The 17,642-nt window shown below is 43.0% G+C and overlaps 1 protein-coding gene across 1 annotated transcript in view; it reads right to left on the bottom strand.

Moving 5' to 3' along the window:
• FREM1 (FRAS1 related extracellular matrix 1) overlaps positions 1 to 11,867 on the bottom strand; it is a 126,850-nt gene extending 114,983 nt beyond the window's left edge. The window contains exon 1 of the mRNA XM_025215527.1: positions 11,604 to 11,867. The gene's annotated coding sequence lies outside the window, so the exon portion shown is untranslated. The remainder of the gene's footprint in view (positions 1 to 11,603) is intronic.
• Positions 11,868 to 17,642: the final 5,775 nt, after the last annotated feature.

Genomic DNA, 17,642 nt, shown 5'->3' with positions numbered 1-17,642 from the left:
TAAAAGCTTTGCTAGAAATATGCAGACCATACACTGAAAAAGGGTATCAGAAATATCAAAATAGTTATCATAAGCAACAAATATCAGAGTGCTTGAAAACTGAAGCACTGCACATGTTACAGATTATATAATAAGGTTCAGTTTTCCTACCAGATACACCTGTGCAACTCCCAAGGAAGCATGCAGTAGAGAACTGAAGGAAGATTTTAGCCCCAAATGTCTTAAATCCCCATGCACAACCCAATAAAAGAATTAGAGAGAGTATCTCAAAATAACCAATGTGTATGTAAAAGAGTTAGTGAGAAATGTTCCTCCATAAGCTTACTTATTAAGGCTTAAAATACTCCAGAAATCGTTATGCATTCTGATCCCAATTAACATTATGTAAATCAGGACTGACTCTTCCAATTTCAGTGGATTTGCACTGGTGTAAAATGCTGCAAGTAAGATTAGAAACAGACCCAGAAACTCTGTGGCAGTACATAATATCCCTCTAAAATACTTTAATCACTAAGGGCCGCAAGCCAACTCCCACTGAAATCAGTGGGGGTCTTACCATTGGCTTCAATGAGAGTTGGATCAGGTCATAAGAGCTGCTCTGTGTGTGACAAAATCTTTGGATGCCTGGGAGTTTTTTTTTTTAACAATTCAATTTAAAATTACCCTTTCTTTTTTAAAAGTGGGAGGTAGAGAGTGAGGGGGGTAGCTAGTGTGGGTTGGAAGTTTGTTGGGCTTATTTTAATGAATAATATTAAGAAAGACTTACATATAATAGAAAAAACTTGGACTAAAAACAAGGGAATTTAAAAAGCCAAAAAACAGTCCTAAATGCCCTCTAAGAAAGAAACTGATAATTATTGCACCAGTTAAAAGTTAGCCAGAAGCAAGGGACTGGGAACTGCCAAATTATATAGCTGTCACCTTATAACCAACAATTAACACAAGCACCCCTCTGACCATTTGTTGTTTAGTGTTCTAGTCCCATACAACACAAACAAAGATTACAGGTCACATCAAAACCAGATATTAAGCTTATTTATTTCCGTGAATTTTGTGATTCTAAAGAGCAATACCCCTCTTTTTTTCTCTTTTTAAAGCCTCTGTTCCATGAGTGTAACCCCTGCATGTTATTTGGCATAACTATTGCTAAGAAAGAAGTATTTCATTGCATGATGCTTTAATCATTCTTCAACAGCAGTCTTCATCTCAATCAGGAAAAACAGCTCTAACACATAAAACTGCATCGGCCATATCTGGGCTCACTTTTATCCCTCCACTGCCTTTCTGATCTAGCATCACAGAATCCAGAGATGGACAGGATCCTGGATCCTGCCTTCCCAACTACCTCTCTTTTTCAGGGCATTTATTGCATATAGTCACTTTTTGGTCTCAGTGGCACTTTTTGGTCTAAATGAGATGCTGGCTGTGCAGTAGCCAAATAAGACTGCACAGTAGCGCATCACACCACCAACAATGCTAATACATTACTGTGCAGTATTATTCCGCTACTGCACAGTATCATCACTTCAAAGGCATGCGTTTGCACTACAGCTTAGTAACTCCAGTTACATGATTACATAAGTACTAAACACATGCACAGTAACCACTGTGCAGTAGTGTCTCATGTAGATGCACCCACTCTTGGAATTTAAGAGACTACAAGGCTACAGTAAATACCTTTCCCTTTTAGCTCACAGACCCAGTATAATCAAAGTTAATAATAAAAATAGGCAGCACCAAAAACCACTTATTTACAAATGCTAATTCTGCAAATTTTATCATCTTCAACATAATGCAGCAACTGTTAACTACTCAGAAACCTGGGCTGCCAACTTTCCATAAATTTGTGGACAGTCAATAAAAAACAAGCCTAACAAGTGGCCATATGACTTTATGGCCATAAAGTCCATAAAAACAGAGCTATCCATAAAAAACTAAGACGACCTGAGCTTGATGGATGCTCCTTGTACTGGTACTGGAGGCAAGCCTTGATGTATAGACAGCTCATAGAAGCACCACCTGGTATCTGAATGGGATAAGAGCACCCCACACAGTTCATTCTCTCAGGGCTTTGTGGCCCCAGCATGTGCTCCTGCTGTGGTGGTCACATTTAGGCAGACAGTTCTCCTTGTTTGGGAGTCCATGCCCAGAAAAAGGGACCAGGGCAAGTGAGAGTAGGATTGGGGGATGCAGCATGATAGCAGGTATCATTGGGGGTATCAGGATGTGGAGATGAGTAGGAGACCCCTGTGATGAAGCCAGCACAGTGTAAAACCATTGCTGTAGTCGAACAGGATCACCAATCCAAGAAAATTTTGTTTACTGGCAATCTGCAAACTTTACTGACAGCCAAACTTTTTTAATATTGTTGGTGTTAAACCTTTAAAGCTGAATCCAGCCCTTGTTTACATTTACGTTATGTAAAACATATGTCAGTAAAAAGTTTTCAGATTGTCAATAAAAATCTGTCTTTGTTTGACAACCCTGTCAGCAACAGTTCAACAAGTTTAGAAGACTAATTACTGTTTGACTAGGAAAAGGAATGCTTCTCAGGACACTTAGGTGATACACAAAGAGCCACAGTGTGTTAAAGTTCTGCCAGAACAGCAACCTAACAGGGATGGGGAAGATTTTAGTTTAACATCATATTTAAAGAAGAACCCAGACCTGAACATTATTGCACTGTTGAACTCTAACCCATACATAACTGTACCAGGGGTTCTAGACCTACCAAGAGAGGAGAACTGTCCCATGAGGTGGATGTATGGATAAAAGAGAGCAGAACAATACAGAAAACAACTGAGAGACTGAGAAAAGGGAAGAGAATGTTAGAAAAGGGTAAGAGGAAAGGATCAAAAAATGTGAAATAAAGGCTATATTATTACAAGATGCCTCAATATCCCTTGTTGTAGCTTGGAAGTCCTTTCATTTCCAGCAACCAAGATTGCAAGAGTAGTGTTACATTCTTTCATCATAAAGAAGTGAACAGAGCTTTTTAAAGACAGAAAAAAAAAGTGGAGGAGGAGAAGAGAAAGAGATATTTTCTGTAAATAAGGAACCAGTACCTTTGTCATGTCTTGTCGTCATAGCCTGGCCCATTCAAAAACATTGAAATGAGGACAATCTGCAGTGTATCATTAAAACAGCACTCTAGTTAAAGTAGCTCATAGTTCCTGATTGGATAGGGACAGACATTCAAACAGCCTGAGCCTGAATTGATTCAATCTTTGCAGGTGAGTCTAATCAGTTTGTAACCACACAGGCTAGGGACAGGCATTACACATAAACTGGTTTAAGTAACAGAACAGATGCTCAGTGCACATAAACCAGTTTGAAAATGGCTGAAACTGGTTTGAGATAAACCTGGTTGAATGTAATATCAGACTTAACTGATTTGGGTCAAACCAGTTTATGCAATGTCTGTCCCAGACCCCTTGCTGGTTTAAGATAAATCAGACTCCCCCAGCATCCTGGTATACTCTCTGGGTTGGGTGGGGCTCTCTGCTCCACAGCAGGGCTGGTACCTCCTGTCTGCTCCCTGCCTGCAACTCCAGAGACTGCAGGCTGCTTCCCCCTCCCTTCACCACTCCCCAATAAGCAGGAATTCCTCCCTTCCTTCTGCCTTGCTGAGGAAGTGTCTGTGTATTAGCTAGCAGACCACCTACTGGCTATGGTCCCTGATGAATCAACAGGTAGAATCAATAGGCAGAATCAACAGATAGCTGGTAATGTCCCTCTGTTGTTTTCTTATTGTGGTGATAAACATTGAGTTAGGGGTGATAAACACTGTTATCAATTCCCTGCTGGGCTAATCAGAGCATCCTGATGGGGCCTGGCCACGCCCCCGCCTCCCTCAGCTCAGTGCTGTGAAAGGAAGGGAGGGCTGCTCTAGTGCCCTAGCCCCCGCCAGCTTCTAGCCTGAGCCACTGCAGGCATGTGCCTGCATTTCTGGAATGTCTGCCTGGTTACAAAACTGATTTAGCCTAGCCAGGTTAGAGTAAACTGCAAAGATTGAATCAATTCAAGCTCAGGCTTTTTGAATGTCTGTCCCTAGCCACAGACATCCCCTCTGCACTGAAGAAATACAGGCACATGCCTGCAGTGGCTCAGGCTAGAAGCTGGAGGGCAACAGGAGTCCTCCCTTCCCTTCATCAGTGCTGAACTGAAGGGAGGGTGTGGCCAGGACATGGCAGGATGCTCTAGTTAGGGAGGAGTCCCTCCTCCCCCCGACCAGCAAGAGAGCCAGCAGAGAGTTGAGTTTCATAGATTTCATAGACATTAGAGCTGGAAGGGACCTCACAAGATCATCAGGTTCAGCCCCTTGCCCAAAGGGCAGGAAGTCAGCTGGGGTCAGATGACCCCAGCAAGATAAGCATCCAAATGCAACTTGAAAGTGTCCAGAGTAGATGCTTGCGCCACTTCTGGGGGGCATCTATTCCAGACACTGGAAACTCTGACAGTAAAGAAGTTTTTCCTTACGTCCAGTATACAGCAAAAGCTCTGTTACCCGGACAGGGAGGGGCCCCCCATGCAGGCTTTGCCCCGGGGCCATGGTCCACAAGGAAGCATCACAGTAGGCTCACGGCGGTGAAACCAGAAGTTGGACTTCTGATTTCACATTTGCTGTTTCCCTCAGAAGAGTGACAGATGCACTGGAGCTTTCCGGTTGATGATGTGCTGGATAACAAGGCTTTTGCTGTATATCCCCGAGTTACAGAGCAGGGAGTTACACAGGAAGTTGTTAGTATTTATCAGCCCATCAAACAAAACACAATCCTCTCTCATTAGTTCAAGCTCTTCTTAAACAACTTTTTCCAAAGAAGGAATGGAGGGACATTATCAGCTACCTGTTGATTAGATCCAAAGGGCCCTAAGCTGACACTGTCCTGTCTGTATTTGTCCTGTCTCCCATAGCACAGACTGTAGCTCGCATGTAGTACACTAGCTAATGCTGAGAGGTGTCTGTGTAAGGCAGAGGGGAGGGGGAAATCCCTGCTTAAGCAGAGAGTGGTGGTGAGGTGGGGAAGAGGAAGCCAGGCAGATGCTGCTGTACCTGCAATCTCTACTGGAGCTCCAGCCAGGGAACAGAGGGGTGAGACCAGCTGGACTGGGCTGGAGCAGAGAGCAGAGCCCCACCCAGGGGCGGGATGCTGGGGGACTCTGGTTTAACTTAAACCAGCAAGGGGTCTGGGTCAGACATTGAATAAACTGGTTTGAGCCAAATCAGTTAAGTCTGATACTACATTTAACCGTGTTTATCTCAAACCAGTTTCAACCATTTTCAAACTAGTTTATGTACACTGAATGTCTGTTCTGTTACAGGTTTAAACCATTTTCTGATCACTTGAACCAGTTTATGTGTAATGTCTGTCCCTAGCGATTGAGACTAATAAGTGGGCGCATCTATGCAAGATGCCATAATGCACAGTGGCCTATTCTACTGCTCATTAGCATATCATGGCAATGAGCCATGCTAACACAGTAACGCGCAGTAGAATTAATCTACTGCGCATTAAGCATCACAAAAAAAATTTGCCTTTGCTACTGTACCTTAGTGTGGGCTAATGCACCTTTATGTAGTACTTCATATCAGAGGTACTAAACTTAATGTGTAGTAGCAAAAGTGCTTTAATGAACAGGTAGATATGCCCAGTGAGAGTTACCCACTGTCACTTCCCTGCAAAACACTGTCTGCCAGAAAGTTCCTCTCAGTACACTGTTTTCTGCTGGATGTATCTGTTTATACTGTTAAAGGGGCTTTAAATCATAAAGATGGTCCATACTTTAAAGATATATTTAATATATTCAAATTGGAGAGACCAATAATTAAATTCACATAATGTTTTATGTTTAAAAACATGTGGGTCCCTACAGTTGAGTTTAGAAACTAACAATTAATTGAACTGTGTGAATACAGTGATTATTTTCCTAAAGGAGAGCAATGAACAGGTGTTTGTCCTTTTCTCATTTGACCCCAGAGAAACAGGTCTCCCAGAATAATCCGTGAATATAAGGATGAATCAGTTTTGCTCAGTTTTCTACTTATTTAATTTCCCTGGATGTTTATTTTCCCCCCAGAATTATGCCACAAGTAGAACGTGACACTTTCTGAACACTTACATTTCCATAGTACAGCTATTCAGTAGGAAGAGAGCGTCCATTACTATGAATATAATGTACAAGTAGCTAAGAAAAATGACTAGCTATTTCTCCCTAACAGCTGTTTGAAGCAGTCTATAAAATGTTCAGCTTCTGATAGTATTCATCTTATGCCATTGGAAAAATGATACTTTCTACAATATCCTCCTTCCCTCCTTTTTAATCTCTTTGGAATTATGCAATGACAGAATTTTTCTTCACTGAGATAGGACTGTAAACGTCTAGCGTCTGGTTATTTGTTGGGAGAAGCAGATCAGTATGGTAAAAATAAAGGGTTATTCCAAACATTTGCCCATTTCCTGAATGCCAATCAAAACCTTTAGGCTAGAAAATTCTCAAGTTAAAATAGTCTTTCTACCATGCTCTCTCTTACCAATTATATAAAATGTTATGTCCTTTTGTTGGAGGTTAAAGTGTAAACTGGAGGTGGAATTACATGTTACCTTTCCCACATCTTAAAATGGAGTGTCTGCATGTTAAGGCAGGAAAAGATGAGTTAAGTGGGCTCTGAGCATCTCAGAGATAATCCTTTTTGGATGAGGATTATCTCAGGCTCGTTTTAGGCAGCTCATATTGCAGTAATGTTAAACTGCTATATGGGGCCACTACAAGTTGGGAGTGGTCCTCTAGAATACAGGATACACTGCTCCCAACCCCCTATCTGTGGATGATAGATCCTTCAGATCTATCATCCACATTAGTGCCCTGGAGTGACAGCCATGGAGAACCAGCACCTAGGGGGATTTCCAAAGAAGGTAAGAATGCCCTCATTTTCCCTTTGTGCTCAGAGGCACATTTCCCTCCACTTCCCTCCCCTTTCCCTCCCATTCTTGGCTCACTACCATCTTCCCCAGGGCTCACTTCCTGCCTCCTCCTTGGCTGCCAGCTCCCAGTTCACCTGCTGCTGCCAGCACTATCTCAGAGGTGAGGGAAATTCCTGTCCTAATCGAAGGGTTATGCAGGGATTGAGCTCAGCTTGGATAGTAGCAGCAGTGTGTGGGTGGGTTCCCCCTCTCTGCCTGCCCCCAAGACATTTCCCACTAGGCCAGGAGCAGGCAGGGAGGGGGAAGTTGCCCACCTGCTGCTGCCACTTCTACTCTCCAGGCTGAGCCCAGCTGCTGCACAGCCTCTGGAGTGAAACAGGAGCTTCCATCACCCCTGGTATAGCACTGACAACCGCAGGTGAACAGGGAACTGGGGAAGAAAGCTGGGGGAAAGCAAGGGTGAGCCCCAGGGGAGGGCAGGGAATGATCCCCAGGGTCCAGGGGAGATGTGGGATGGAGATGCAAGCCACAAGGGCCAAGGGTGAAACAAGGGAAGCCACTGGAGAGCTGGTGAGCAGCTCTTAGCCATGCCCCTGCTCACCAGTCCTCTAGCAGCAAGTCTGAGCTGTACAAGTCAGAGAGGGTATTAACCCTTACCATGCAACTGCTCAGACAACGTTCTAACTGCAATGCCACTTAGTTTTAGCATGTCCTAATCCCAATGTGTAACAATTTCCCTGATTTAACAGAGGGTAGGAAATCCATTTTACTCTCCTCTGGATCACATAACCATGCTGGGCCCCTCCACTGGGCCTAGTACTATCATGCTTTCCAGTTTCTAGGTATTCTGGGTCTTCCTCACAATATGCTTCTAAAGACCTGGATTATGTAAGAAGGACTGACGAGTCTTATGAGAAAAGAGAGAAGGATTCAAAGTGCCATTAAAGTTTTACATCAATGAGATCAGGTAGACTAGGAGGACAACTAGGTCCTGACAGAGAAACCAGAAGATGGACCAGGCAGATGACCTCTCCAGAAGTAAGACAGCACTGGAGAAGAAAAAGGCCTTCTTGTGAAGAGAATAACTATCTTTGTATATGCCTGGAGAGTAGATGGGGAATGCGTTATGTCAAGCCTACCCTGCTCCTCAGTCGGGAAGAAAAGTGGTACAGTAGACAGACTGATCCAGGCCTCTTTAACCTCAAGTTGTGATTAGATGAAAGAAGTCAGGCTTAGCTGATGGAGGAAAGCTTTGAAGCCTTTGGAAAAGAATTTGAATTCAACAGATAACTGGCAATGAATAAAAGATCAAACTAAAATGCTAGCAGGCAAACAGATTAGTCAGTGATCAGCTTGATTCTGTTACGACTGATATATAATTACTGAACAGAAAATGTTTTTCGTTCCAAATTGCTTGAACTTGGTGTCACTTTGTTACACTTTGTTCAGTAAGGAAATAAAGACACTCTACAGTAAAACAGCATCCAGTTTCTAATCAGCAACACCAAATTTTTGGCTTTTGAGCTACCTGTAGATTTTTATGGATTTGCAACTTAGATGCAGTTCTCATGATGTAAGCAGCTCTATCAGGCAGTGAGATTTGCTTAGTGGACCCAGAGTGTAGAAGTCATTGATCAAAGATTGGAAAAGGAGATGCCAATATGTTTCTCACAGGAAAGACTGGAAACCTGGAGAGGAGGCCATGATGAAACATGGATGATGATATTGCTTTGTCAAGTCATGATGCAATGTAATGCTCGTGTGGGGCAATGATACCTGCCATCTCACAGAAGTGAAATAGCATGTTGCTGACAACCCATCCCAGCAAAGTAAAAACCGTTTCCACAGAATTGGTTGCCATCTGATCTGCCTTGGGGTTTTATACTGCCACCATCACCATAGTATGTGAGCACCTACTACTTAAAATCAGTGGCAACAGTGAAGGCCCTGGTGGGTTTTATGCAGGCTCTGGCTTTTATTCCTTTTCAGGATAAAAATTCCACTTGGGATAGGGTAAGCACTTTTGATGCATTAGATATTATGTTTTGGTTAAGTGGAAGGGAAAAGTGTTTTGTCATTCTTATGGTGGAAAACTTTTTCAAAGAGGAACGTTTTGCAGCCCTTTCTATATTTGGATGGACTCATTAAGAGTGATCAACATTTCTAAACTAAAGAATAACTTAGTTCTATTTTCCATGATACGGATCAGTGTTAAGTTTGGCTGAAAGTTACAAGTGATGCCTCCTGTACAAAGAGGCACTAGTTAGACTTTTGCACTGACGTAGTGTGTGACCTTCAGTCTTTCTACCTGTCGAGTGGGAATAAAAATATTCACTCTGTGTTTGAGTTGAACAGTTTGAGAGTCTCTTGAGATTCTCTTGTACCTAGCATAATTATGGATATTTGCACGTTCTAATTTAGGTATGTATTATTTTAAAGAAATATTTAAATGCATCTCATCAGAATTATTCCCAACCACTAAATGTGGTAATTTGGGACTAAAAATATATGCATGATTCTTTAACAAATTACACTGATATATAGCTAAAGTGACATTAAATGTTTAAGGTTCTTGCACAGCACATCTCTATTGTCAACTTAAGGTACTCATCTAACACCTCCAGACATCTGTAGGCTGCATTTATCTGGAACACAACTACAGCTTATCCTCACAGCCAGCTATTATAGCCCTTTGAAATGCTGCTACAAGGCATCACAATGATAGCAACCACAGACAAAATAAAACATTTCATTAGGGACTGTTTAACAACCTCCTGAATGCTGCCTATTCAGTTTTTTTTCACCTAGCTGCACAAAAGGCAGCTGAATCATTCACAGAAGCTCAGGTTGCAAATTGCAAAGGCCCGACTGCCATCAAGTTCTGCCACACAGACCACCTAGTTACAATAACCAATAATGTATATAGGAGTATACATGAGGGAAGGTTATCCTGAAAAATTAAGCTATTGCAGAATCACTGTAATTGAGATAAGGAGAGATAAGTGAATAACTTGGTTCACAATTTAACCTTTCTTTCTGCTCACAGGACGTACCCAAGATTGTATTTTCTTCTAATTTATACAACTAATATTTATTATCAGTTAATTATTTTTATTCTATGGATTCATTGTGACCATTCTAATGTATTGCTCAAATAATGGTCAGATCAACTGGTTCCTTTGCCTATGGAATAGTGTAAATGCTAAAATGTACTTGTCACAGACATATGTACAACTGCACTGGACTTCTTTAGTACTTGCAGAAAGTGAACTCAACAAATGAACAAATAAAATCAAGGCACATTCATTTAAATATTAACATGGCTTTTTTGTGTGCATTATTTGCCTGTTTTTGCATATGGAAAAAATAAACTGTAAAAATCTCAAAATTGGCATAGCATAGGATTGAGCTCCAAACCAATTCATAATCTAAATTGAAACAACACAGCACAGCTCCAGCATACATACATTCTATACACCCTAAATAGAATATGTGTAAGTGTAGTAAAACTGCAGGGTTGGGGGTGGGGAGAGGTTAGAATATTCCCTACTTACATGTCATATTTAAATAATTGGTTTCTAAGTCACTTGAATCATAAGAGAAATGCTGACAAGACACTTAACTACAGGGCCCATGAGTGGGCGCTGTTTAACTAGGAGAGAAGAAAGAGGATTGTGCACTCCCTCACCACTGAAGCAACTGGTGTTGTATCTCTAATGTCCTTCAAGTGCCAGTTCTCCAGATGTACAAAATACATGTTGGCAAGAGAGATGTATTTTGGCCAGTATACTTATAACATCATGCAGCAAAAAATATCAGTTAATCTCTCAGTATCATAAATATCAACATTCCTTTTTAATAATCTCTCCAGGATGTCGAGTATAACTATCAGCAGGAGTTTAACTAACTAGAATATCTCAGTCTGACGCAGAATGCGATAGCAAATGACAGACCCGAAAAAGCTGACTTTCAGAGGCAAGTCCTGTGTACACATAGGAAAAACAGCAAAGCACTTTTTCAAAATGTTACAAATCAAAGCCTTTATGTTCAGTTATATAGGGAGAGTATATGAATACAAACAAAAATGTGAATATTCTCATAGAACTCTCTTGAAAAATAAAAAATATATACCCTTAATATCTACTTTAAAAATCCAGATTCTTCCAGCTAAATCAAAGTAATATCTCTGAAGGGCTTTATCTTGTATCTATATTAAATGTCTCTTTTTTAATGGTTTGTACCATATTCTCTCCTTCAGTACGTTTCATTAAAAAGAAAATCTTAAAGAGTCTTACTAAACACTACCAAACCTTATGTTTTGAGGGGGAAGCAGAAAAATATAAAAGCATAAAGTTGTATGAGTTTACTTGTTGATGGAAGAAAGACAGCACAGTTTAGAAATCCACATCACCTAATAAAAAAGATCAGTTGTACATTAGGACAATATAAGTTATTTGGAATCTTTAACTTTTAAAATACTTGTGAACCCACTGGTAATACTGAGTGCCTCCTTTCATCTTAAATTAGAATGCTTTCATCCAGAATACTGTATCTACTGCCTGTGTACCTTGTAACATCCAGTGAAGGTTTTAAATACTACTGCAGGCATATATTCTATAGCATTCAATTCATACAACATTATAGTCAATAGGAGAAGGAAGACACAGAGAATGTACTTACACAAGTAGGAATATTCCTTCAGGAGCTTGAAAACAAGAGGATACGGGCATAAAAGGGATAATAAGAGTCACTGACCAGTAATCTCTGGTTTAAAGGGTTTGCAGAGAGACAAATCCAATGAGTCGGCGAGAGAAAGAGAGAGAGAGAGAGAGAGAGTGAGCAGAAATTCCAGTCTTTCTGGTCAGCTTGGTTTTAGCTTTCTTTGCACTAAAAATCCACATTAAAAACTCTTTGCCATAGTTATCTACAAGGCTGTTGCTGACTTGAAAACTTCCAGAGTACAAAAGCTTCAGGGCTCCCTATGATAAGGACATTCTAAAGATGCCTTCAAATATTTACATTGAGCAATGTTTCTCTGGCAATGAGCCCCAGATCTTCTCTTCCCCTTCTGCTAGTTGAGTCTGCTGGGAATAAAAACTGAGCTCCTGTTAATCAGGTCTGCTCATTTTTCTCCTTAGTTCTGTTAAGACAATTTTTCCCCACTATCAGTGATGTGCTAAAGCTTTATAGCAAATGGCTCTGATAGAAATCTCCCCACCCTAGCCCCTTTCCTGCTACTTTATTCAAATATAGATAAAATTCATAGCCCCCCCTTAGAAGATAACCCATGGCTGGTGAAATTAAACTCAGGCAAATTAGCACTGTAATGTGTTTAGACTATTAGAAGGTAATTCATTCTACTGTTTAAAATACTGCAATGGATTAAGACTGGAATTCATATTTCAGACTGAATATTAAAAAACATATTCATTGTAATCTTTTATTGACATTTCAGTACAATAAAGGTCAACAGCGATTTTAGCCCTTTTTCCCATCTGAACCTACAGGAAGCAGTAGAAGAATATACTCAGTGGGCCAAATCTTGCAGCGTCTTAAGGAGCTCAGTGCTTCATGAACTGGGAGCTATGTTCCCTCAGCCTTTCATACCTGGACCTCCAGGCAAACTCCCACCACTGGGTCAGTCACTCAGAACTAAAGTTGTTATATGTAATGGTTCTTTGGTACTCCATGACAAGTGAGTTTGGTGATCTAACTCCCATTTTCAGAGGACATGGGGCCATAGTGCAAAGCTGCCAACATCAGTTAGCATTAATTAGCAACCTTATAAGCAGTTTCAGCAGAGGCCAAATATGCAAGGGTATGGAGCTTGACTTTTTCATTCCAGCCTGTAGGGAGTAGCTGTAAGCCAGGTCTGGAATTCAATCAAAGAACAATATGAAAAGCTTATGTTGCCTCTGTTGTACCTGTATTAGTGACTCTGACTGACTGACTTCTCTATAATTCACAGAACACACACACTTGGATCAACTTCAGCCATATTATTAACTCCATAAACTACTGTAAGTTTGCCTCCATTTATACCAGAGCTGAATTTGGCCCCTACCTAAGAAGCATAATTGCACTTCTAATGCACACAAACACATGTAAGTAATATTTCTAAACACCACATCTTAAACCTGTTGTAAAAGAAAAGCTATAGCAGATGTTCTTATGGTATAACTCAAAGACAGAGGAAGTAAACAGAATGTTAAAAATTAAAATGGTCTCAGAAAAGTACACTAAGTGGGTTGTAATGTGATACAATCTGGACAACATTATGTTAAGAAAAAATTATAGAAAAAAGTTCTTTACTTTAGACATAGCTCTGGTGTCATCATCAATATAATGCCCTGTTTTTAAGATCTATAAAAGCATTCAGATTTTATTACTTTCCAGTAAAGTTTGGGTTGAATATATTTATCTTATGAGTCACATAAATGGTTTTAGTTTAGTTTGCTTCAATTGCTGAGCGTATCTTCTGACTAATATTTTACTTCTAATTCACTATGATGTACAGCCTCTTTGCATTGCACAATGTCCGTGTTTGTGGTCTGGTTAAAATCCACAGAAACAGTGGGGCATATATACTAACACAAAGAATGAGTCTGCGAGCAAGTAAGCTTTTAAGGAACAACAATAATTTCTGTGGCCAAACGTACCTCTAGCACAAGTGTAGAAATTCCTTTCAAGCCAGATTCCATTTATGCCATAGATCAATTTGGCATTTCACATCTTATTACAGTCTGTGGACGTTTAAAACTCTCTGCGACTGGCTTAGTCACCTTTTAGTGTCACATTATCCAATGGGTAGATTGAATTCACCCAACTGCTTTATTTACTAATTCCAGAATGTCAAAGAGGAAAAAACAGCCATCCTGTTCATATATCCATATATGCCCTAACCCTTTTTCTTTGCCTAAGTTATAAAGGGAGTGGGCTGACTCAGTTCACTGCACATGAAGGGAGATCTCCTTTGTGACTTAAACACAGTATATACTTTTCTCATTAATAATTAACTATACCCCTGCAGCTTAGAATACTGGTGTGAATGTAAACAGCCAGCTGTTTTACAGACTCTTTCTTTAAACAGGATACAAGAACCATCAGTCCTTTTCATCCCCAGGTTTTATTTGTAAAGGAAAAAAATGCACCTGAAGCACACTAATGAAGAAAGAAAGAACAGAACAAAGAATGAATCTGTATTTTGAGCTTAAATTTCCAGTGTTAAACAACAGCCTATGCCATTGCAACATCAAGCTATAAATAATATGTAAATCTGTACATTCTGTTAAAACCACAGAACCTCAGCTGGATTCTGCCTGGCCTTTTCCCCCTGCTCGCAGCTCAGTATGGCCCAGGACCCCCAGAGTACCCTTCTGAGCAGAGGGACCCAAGCTGTGGGTGGGTTCAGGGAATGGGCTGGAGTGAGTCTGTGCTAGCCCGGGGCAGAGCTGAACTGAGCTGAGCATGCAGTTGGTGGGGAAGCAGTTCCTGCCCGACAGCCCCTTCTACCCACTGGAGAGTGGCACCTGGGCAGGCCCCAGTCCTTGCAGTGGTGTCCACAGAGCGGGCTCACTCCAGCAGTGCCTGGAGCTGGACAAGGGCCCCAAGAAGCTGGGCAGCTTGATGCTGGAGGCTGAGCCAGGCCAGGCGCTGGGCTCCTTCACAGGTTCCAAGGCAGATGAGCACAAGGGCTCCCCAGGAGGCAAGGAGGAGCTGGTTGCACCCACCACTACTGCACAGTACTAGCTGAATGGCTTCAGCCCTGAGTACTACTCCCTGCCATCCCCCGGGCTACTGGGTGTCAAGCTGGGTGCACCCTGCTCACTCTTCCATTACCCAGAAGTAGCAGTGGCACAGCATGGCCCCATATACCAGGTGCCAGGCATGGGGCACTACCCCTATGGCTCCGTGCTGCCCCCAGGCAGCTTCCCCACTGCCACCAGCTGCCTGTCCAGTGGCCAACCACAGTTCAGCAGCATGGGCAGCATGGGTGGCACCTATCAGTAGGATCAGGGCAGGCCCCCTTGATGGTGGTAGCAGCAGCAGTGAAGCTGCAGGGTTAGTGCCCTGTTCCTTACACCTCGTACACAGGGCTGTGCTGTGTCGCTGCAGCTGCTGGGTAAGGGAAGAATGAGCAGGGTGTGCCCAGTTTGGTGCCACATGGTCTGGGGGATGGTAGTAGTAGTGCTTGTGGCTGAGGCCATCCAGTGAGTACTGTGCAGTAGTGATGTGCGCAGCCAGCTCCCCCTTCCCACCCAGGGAGCCCTTGTGCCCATCTGCCTTGGAGCCTATGAAGAAGCCCAGCACCTGGCCCAGCTTGGCCTCCAGCATCATGCTGCCCAGATTCCTGTTGCCCTTGCCCAGCTCCAGGGACTGTTGCGGGGCCCAGAGCCAGGGCTTGCCTCGGCACTACTCTCCAGTACATAGAAGGAGCCATCAAGCAGGAGCTGCTCCCCCAGCTGCATGTCTGACTCAGCTTGGCTCTGACCTGGGCTAGTGTGGACACACACTCCAGCCCTTTCCCCCCCCACCCCAGCTTGGGTCCCTCTGCTCAGCAGGGCTCACATCCAGGATGAAGCTGCTGCCACCACGATCCCTCTACACTCTGCTCTGTGCATATCCCCACCTGGGTTTGGGGCCCATTTCACTCCCCTCCCTCCCCCCCGAACTGGCCTTTGCTGTGAGCTGCCCCAAGTGAAACCTCTGCCTGGGGCTGGGAAGGTACAGTGGGATCACCCCTTGGCTGGGAGGGGTCTCTGGGGGTCCCTGGCTGTACTAAGTTGCAAGCAGGGGGGGAAAGCCAGGGAAAAGTGAGGTGGGATCCTGTGCTGGTGGGATAGAGGAATCAGGGGGGTTTAATCTTTCTGTGCCATACCCAAGCCCCCTCCATTCCAGTGGGAAAAGTCTGTTAGGGGCAGCTGCTCCGCCCCTGCCAAGAAGACAAGGCTGTGTCCCCAGACAGGTTTCCCACCCCACCCCCTTGTCAGCCAGCCCTAACAGCTTGAACTAGAAAGCAGGGAGGTGAGGCCAACCCTGCTCAACTCACAGCATAGACCAGGGCTGCAAAGGCTCCTGGGATGCTGGGGGACTGTGATTCAACTTGAGCCAAGAAGGGGTGCTCTCACAGTTGGCTCTGCTAATTAGTGTGTTCCCAGGTCTGTTCTACTGATAGTCACATGGCATTTTTTCAGCATCTGGCACATATGGAACAGAAGCGAGTGGGTGGGGCATGTTTTCAAAGTGACATTGCCTAACACAGTAGGAAGCAATACAGATGTGCAGACAGTAAGAACCTGAATGTGGGTACGTTGACAGACAGATAGATCATGCAAACTGGTGAGAACTCTCAACTCCAGCTGGCTTCCCTGCAGTACCACAGCAGCTTGCCAGATCAGACCCAGGCCTTTGCTGAAACCTGAGAGTATGTTGATGAGAACAACACCCTTGTTGATGAAACAAGGTGAAAATGTGCTTCTGCTTTTCAAATTGGGAGTACCAAAAATGGGCTATGTGTTCACAACTGTACTGTGTCTTGCCTCCAGGATTAGGGTAGATTTTGCTTTCCCAGACATTCTTCCTCATCTGCATAAAGCCATGGGTGAAATGATGCTGCCTTTACTGCATCTGCCTGTGTGGTAGCTTTGATCCTACCCCCTTTCAATTAGGTTTTCTGGAGCATCACTCAGCAACATTTAAAAAGATAGCTGTTCTTTTGATTCTTATAATAGCAGAGGAATGGTCCACAGGTACACAGGATCAAAGGAAAGCAAGGCTGGAAGGGACCTCATGAGATCATTTAGTCCAGCCCCCTGCTCAAGAGGCCAGTATCATCCCCAACTAAACCATCCCAGGCAAATATGTGTCCAACTTCCTCTTGAAAATTTTCAGGATTGGAGATTCCATGGCTTCTCTAAGTAGCCTGTTCCAGTGCTTGACCACCCCCATCATCAGAAGATTCTTCCTAATCATCAACCTAAATTACCTCTGTTGTAGTTTGAGGTGATTGTTCCTAGTTCTGTCCCCTATAGCTACAGAGAAAAGGCTATCTCTATCCTCTTTATAATCCCATTCCAGGTATTTGAAGACTGTTATCAAATCCCCCCTCAGTCGTTTCTTCTCCTAACTAAATAAGCCTAGTTCTTTCAGCCTTTCCTTTTAAATCATGCTTCCCAGGCCTCCAATCCCAGGCCTCCCTTCTGTAGGGAGTGAACCAGAAAAGCTATGGCTGCAACCAAACTCCAACTGGCTACACATATCAAGGACAATAAAAAGTCCTTTTTCAGATATGTGGGAAGTCACAAGAAAAGCATGTGTAACATTGGATCCCTGCTAACCAAATGGGACTTCTGACAACTGATACCCAAGAAAAAGCCAACCTGCTTAATGGGTACTTTGCATTGTTTTTTCACCAGCCCAAAGGGACCACCCTGCCTAACATGATGTGGGATGGCCAGGGTGAGGGTGAATTTGTACCCAACATCAGTGTAGACCTTGTAAAGGAACACCTTGAGAGGCTGGACACCTTCAAGTCATCCGGGCCTGACAGCCTGCACCCCAGAGTACTTAAGGAGCTGGCAGGCACCAAAGCCCAGCCTCTGGCAAGGATGTTCAAGAACTTGTGGCACTCAGGTGAAGTACCTGAAGATTGGAAGAAGGCCAATGTTGGTCCTATCTTCAAGAAAGGAAGGAAAGTAGATCTGGGGAACTACAGGCCAA

The sequence above is a fragment of the Alligator sinensis genome, unplaced genomic scaffold (genome assembly GCF_000455745.1).
Source record: "Alligator sinensis unplaced genomic scaffold, ASM45574v1 scaffold185_1, whole genome shotgun sequence".
NCBI lineage: Eukaryota > Metazoa > Chordata > Crocodylia > Alligatoridae > Alligator > Alligator sinensis.
This window is presented reverse-complemented; position numbering and strand designations above follow the sequence as displayed.